This window comes from Frankliniella occidentalis, unplaced genomic scaffold (assembly GCF_000697945.3).
Source record: "Frankliniella occidentalis isolate FOCC.00 unplaced genomic scaffold, Focc_3.1 Scaffold107, whole genome shotgun sequence".
Lineage (NCBI taxonomy): Eukaryota > Metazoa > Arthropoda > Insecta > Thysanoptera > Thripidae > Frankliniella > Frankliniella occidentalis.
Genome location: NW_026267236.1, coordinates 823,797 through 830,015, shown reverse-complemented (window position 1 = coordinate 830,015; position 6,219 = coordinate 823,797). Strand labels below are relative to the sequence as shown.

Sequence of the window (6,219 nt, the reverse complement as noted above, 5' to 3'; positions counted from 1 at the left end):
GGGGGGGGTAGGTAGCGGAGCGGGAAGGGACATGCTCCAATTTTCAATGAGGCAAAAGCGAATTATCAAGTCAAGTGGAACGTGTAAGGGTGACATAACCCTCTCTCTGCCTCTCTCCCGGCAGCCCCGCAATCCGAAAGGGTTATACCTCCGGATAAACGCATTGCAATAAAATGCCTGAGTTATGCCTGTGTTGATGACAGGCGATACAGCACCGGGTGTTCGAACTGTCGCAGCAGCGCCATTGTGGCCAACCCTTTCTCCCTAGCCCTCACCCCTTTCAGTCGCCGCCAGCCCGGCCCAGATTGCGCAATTTCGCAATCGCGCTGCGAAATAGTTGATACTAGACCAGGTGAGAAAGTTGCGCCCGAGAAGACGGCAGCCGTAAAAAAACTGGATGATATCGAATTACCTTCCCTGCAACGCGATGTTTATGGGAAAACATTCGATAGCTCACTCCTTCTCATCAACAGCACCGGGCCAGATGCTCGAGACGGTTGGACGCGCGGCTCGGCCCAGCGCGACCATCATCATCGGTACACAAGCGCGTCACAATGGCAGCCTGTCCGTCGGGCCGGTAAGCGTTTTCAAATGGGAGACGCAAGAGGAGCAGTACCAGCATCCCTTGCATCACTCACACTTACCATTAATTTCAATGAGAGGCCCGCGACACGCCCGCATACGGACCAAAAGCAGTTCAACCCGGCGGCGGCTCAATTAACTCGACACCACACAGCGGCGGCCGGCAGCAGAACCCTTTCATTATTCACGCGACAAACTCTGCTGCGCCCAAAATCCTAAAAATGTCGCGCGAACGTTGGCCCCGCCGCGCTCGTGCCGTGTTGCGCGGCCTAATGAGGATTAACGACGGACGCCTGAAAGAGGCGCTGACGAGCCAGCCATAGGCGATGTCCAATTAATCGTCACCCGGTCGTAACTCCCAATCAAAGCTAAAAGTGCTGCCGTCGCGGCCAGCTGCTGCTCACGTGCCTGCTCGCCGCCTTCTATTAACGTAAGAAGTTGAAACTGAGCGTGTGTGCGCGCCTTTCCAATCCAATCGCCATAAAACACGATCGGCGCACAGCGACATTAAAAAAAAAAGGCGCGTACTTTTGTCCACGCCGAACTGGCTGTCACGCGGAGATGCAGTCTGGAACAGGTTATGTGAGGACTGCAAACGGCTCCGCCAATATTGTATTGGACTGAACTTTCAGAACCACAGAAAATACAGAACTTATGGGTACTACAAGATGGCCGCATTTAGAAAACCGTTCGAACTAAAGTGTACTCAAGCCTACAAAATTTTAATCCCGCCACACAAACATTGATCGTGTTGATTAGACGATCTGGTCATGTTCATGGTGATGTGTTTCGATGAGATTAATGTTTCACTAATGATAATTTGTTCACAATTTTTCATGAAACGTTCCTGTGGATTCACAAAGTAAATTTTGTTTCGCTTACGACTCATTTTTGGTTGTGCCAACAAATTGCTTTTTCGGGAGCGCTGTGCCACATTTAAGGTTCGAGCGAATGCGTGCAGCCCGCAGCACAATGCACGGGCCAAAAATGATTTCGCGTGTTGTGTCTAGCCTTAATGGCCCCCGAATAGGCAACCCGTCCGCAAGTCAGCATGCGAGCTAGTAGACGCCACGCATTTGCTCCGACGGGGCACAGGAAGCAAAGGAAAGGGTTGGAGAGAGAGGAGAGAACTCCTGATGAGCGTCACTAAAACGTAAGCCGGGTCTCTCTGGCTGAAGTAAAAGCGAAGTTAGCGGGAGCGCAGGCGAAGCTGTCGCTGCTGGCGGGGTTTCCATTCAATGTCAACGAGACATCACGCGGACATTTGAAAACCGTGAAAATTTTTGAGTTGGGTGCTACGTTTAGGAAGCGGTTCACTTATTTAAAAATTCCCTTCTCTCAGAATGAACCTTTGGATCATTTCCATTCTGTATCACTACGAGCTGACCTATTCGAGAGGGACGCCGTATTATGCGCCGCCGACGAAAAAAGTGATTTACTGAACCTTCGCTGGCATTTATTCGTAAAAACAACGCTGACATATTGTCAGCTTCAGTGACGACGGCTCAAAAATATTGTACGACTCGCGCAGATATTTAACTGTATCTTCAAAATCAAATCATCTGAATAATCAAGCCGTCACGCGCAGAGGCGACGAATATCGCCTAAATATCCGTTAACCTAGAACGTGCTTAGACTGTTGGCGGCCACATCTTCCTCTCATTACGGCGTGGCGCGCCTCGCCGCCGCCGCCGCCGCCCCGCCCCGATGCCCTGGGGCCATCGCCGTCCAGCACAGTAGCAGGTATCAGGATTACTGCGCGGCCCGGCACAGCCCGGCACAGCAGCCCGCCCGGCACAACACGCTATAATCACGAGATTAGCGTTCATCTGCCGTGGCGCGCCGCCAGCGACAGAGCCGCGGCGCAGCGGGGCGGGGAGAGACTGTCGAATGACAAAAACTTACTTTCTCGCTCACTAAATATCGACGGCTGTCTGTGGCACTCCGCACCGCAGGCCCGGCGGGCCTCGTCCTGCCCCGAGGGAGGGACAGGGGTTGGAACTGCCGCTGCCCGCCATACGTAAATTTTGGCACGTACCGTAATATCTGTCGCGTTTGATGTACGCGTCAGCTACCCAGCGCGACAACTGCAGCCAGACACTCCAGACCCCTTTGTTCTTGGCGTGTTTGTGTTGACAATCGGTGACAAGAAATATGCCGACGCGGACTCTCTCCTTCGAGGGGTGAGGATGCCCGGGGACGAGTGGCGGTTGGAAGGGGTGTGTCTGCGCGCGGACCACCGCGAGAGGCGGGGCTGGCCGGCAGCGCCAAAGATGACTAATGCGGCAAAAAAGTCAGAAAACCTCTGGTATAACGGCGGAAATCAGGAATTTGGGAAAGGGGTGTGGCTCTGGGACGCGTAACTGAGTGTCACATCAGTGATTGGTTTTCCGCTTCGCTGCACTGTTGAAAGTTGTCACCTGATAACAGACTACGTGAAGACCATCGAAACTCGTAGTAACTGGCCTATGTTGGCCTAAACAGAAACTACTTGGTTACAAAGTGTATTGTACCTGTACAAGAGAAGTGGAAATGTTTTTCGCAACGTTTTACTCTAAAAATAAAACACAAGCAAGACAAAAAAAATGACTGCTTTCGATCAGAAACTTCCCATAAAGATATTTGTCAATGTTGTTTAGTAACATGTATGTTAAAAAAATGTTGTTAATCTACAACAAATCTTTTAACAGTGTGGGTGTCACAAGTTTTTCCTCAAATTCAGTATAATTTTGCTCATTACATCAAAGATAAAGAAGCAGCTTTGGTATTTAATTATGGGCTAGGCACCACCAAAACGGCCTTATCTCCAATCTGTTTTGAAAAATAAGGCAAATCAGTATACGGAGAATTTGGTAAAGCGTAAAGTTGAAAAGTTGTGGCTCTCGAAAGCTCGTCAGCTTTCTAAAACTATAGATACTCGCCTACGCTCTCTTGTGCAAATAACATCTTCTATTCCCCCGTGAAGTCGTCACTTCAGGACGACGCTGCCAAGCCAAGATGATCTGCGAGGAGGCGTGGTTCCTCAGGGAAGAACCAACAAACAACAGGGAATTGGGAGATCGTGCAGGCCACAGCGCCGGCTCTCCGCCTACCGCAGGTAATGGCTTGTTATTGAAGTTTAAATCTGGAAATTACAACAACTTGCCTGGTCGGCAGTGATTTATCCCGGGCTGCTCCGCGCCCCGACGCTCACCTCTGACCTCTATTCATGACGGCCAAGGGGCGCACCGTGCACACCGTTGACTCACTTCACACTCAACGCGTGAGAAAGGCATCTCACCCAAAGAGTACAAATTTTCGAGGAAATTAATTCAAGCTAGTCAAATTTAAGATCATATTTCCTAAACAGCTCATAATGTGTTTGAAATCGATTACGAACTCACAGCGGGGGCCCACGCGAAACGTCGTGAAAGGAGTGGCTCACACTCCAAGAGATTGGTCTGGCAATGCCGAAAGATGAACTCATCATCGGTAGGTTCAAACCCTGACTCGAGTAACATCACAAGTTGCTAACTTTCGACGGCTTGTTACGACGAAATTAAAATGATTTATTTCGTCTTGAGTCATCCGGCGTGTCAGATTCAGGAATCAAAACGTCTTCCTCCCATTTCCCACACAGGCTTAGCACCCAAAAATAAGGGACGAGAAAAGGGGCGTTTGGGCGTTTTGCAGGAAAAAGTTGAGTTTAAGAGTGGAAAAATAAAACAAAAGGATGAGCTCACAATAAAGCCAAAAAGAGCACAGAGCAGCGGCCGACGATACACACATCTCACACGGTCTTTTCAATTACCGAGGCACGAAAACGCGACCGTTACCCCCTGGGGAGGCCACAGGCCCCCGTATCGCGATGGCCCGCCCACACAATAACGCATTGTTATTTGGCCGATATCAGCTGAGCAGAGCAGGGGTCGTGACACGAAGAACGCTTGCGAAAAATATGTTCGAGCATTAGAGCGCGGTCTGGTCCATTTTTAACAAATTTTGACGCATTGGGTATGCACTGTGTCTTTAGGCTGCTCTTTTTTACTTTCTCGATCGTAAAGGAGCTGCCGTTCCATCCATGTGGAAGGTGGCACAGCCACCGCCTGTTTATTTCACTTGCATAATTAATTTCGTTTTAACACCGTGTTAAGAGTAAAACAATAAATTTGGACACGGGCGGCGGTAGCAGTTTTTGGCGCGAGCCGCGTCGCACTCCACTGTATATTACCATAACAAAACGTAGGGACTGTAAAAAGTCGCATTTCAAATATGGCGGCAGATGGACTGCATGCTGGGCCTGATATTCCTACAAAAAGTGGCTCTTCGTATCTCCGGGGGGTGACAATTAGGAAGTTCATCGCGCGTTCGGGGGGAAAAACTTGTTTGTGTACTCTAGCTGCATTACTCCCGAAATTATCTATGAAGTTGCATTGAAGCGAACCACCGTAAGTCCCGCACGTTAAAAACAATGTCTAGTTTATTGACGGTAAAAATAAATGTTTTAAGTACTCCAAGAAAACTCATCTAACCTTTAGGTAGTCTTTTTTTTTTCTAAGGTGGAAAATTTCCAAATCTTTACATACGAAATCCTCAAAATCTGGGAGATGTATCCTAAAACTTTGGGGACTGTTCAATTTTTTTAATTTTTTCCACAATAAAACCAGACATTGTTTTAACCGTGACCTACCCTGGAAAAATATCCCCACAAGTCTATAAATGCGGTTATTGGGTGTTATTTGGAACACCAAGCAGGCGACATGTCTGATGCGGAACATTGGACGCCCACAATACAAAAAAAACAAAAAAACAACAACCTGAGGCTATGACCTTTTGTAAATTGAATCTGACTTCAGCAGCACAAATCGTACTCGACCGACAGGGCCTCTATTAAAATGATTGCCACAGCCATCGGCGTGTGACAAAACTCGTCAAAATCTGATCATGGCGCCTGACTGTTTGCACGCGATGGGGTCAGAATGAGGAGACCCCACAGAGGTCATTTGCAGAATTTCCTCGTACACTCCAAGCATGCCCAACTCCCAAAAGGCTTTGTCAAGATGGACAGGTTATTTGCACGGCACCAACAAGGGAACGACCATGGCTGTGCTAGTCTTTTGGTCGATGCCTAAACTTTTTCTTACTCGACCATTTCAGGGTTTCGGAAACCATTTAATATAGAATATGGAGGATCCAACTTTGCCTCAGTCCCGACTCAGTCCCCACCAATGACCGCGCTCCTCGCTGGCCACGTGGTCACGCACGAAAACTAGTTCTCTTTACCCTATACCGTCATTGGCGAGACCGTTACCGATCTCTGGTCAGGGACAACCCCGCCACCGGGTCGCGGAGCCAATGAGGCCGCTTTAAATTCGGGGTCCCGGTCACGAATAGCCGGTCGGCATTTCGTTTGAAACCGGTGTGTCGCTGGGGCGGATGTCTCACCCGATCCGACCCAGACGTGCCTCAGGATGAGTGAAGAATGACAGATGGACGTCAAGCAGTGCCCAATGTGAACATGTTATTAAAACTCTCAAGTCAGTTCGTTCACCCAGCGTCGGGGGAGTCCGGATCGGCCGCTAGATTGAACGTGAAAGTCACCTTTACGATACACAGTTTGGCATCACGGGGCAAGATGAATGAGTGAAAAGGGAGGGG

General features: G+C 49.2%; 1 protein-coding gene across 11 annotated transcripts in view; it reads right to left on the bottom strand.

The window, feature by feature from the left end:
- Nucleotides 1-6,219, bottom strand: part of LOC113203227 (uncharacterized) — a 165,968-nt gene that overhangs the window by 70,642 nt on the left and 89,107 nt on the right. The gene's annotated exons all lie outside the window — the stretch shown is intronic.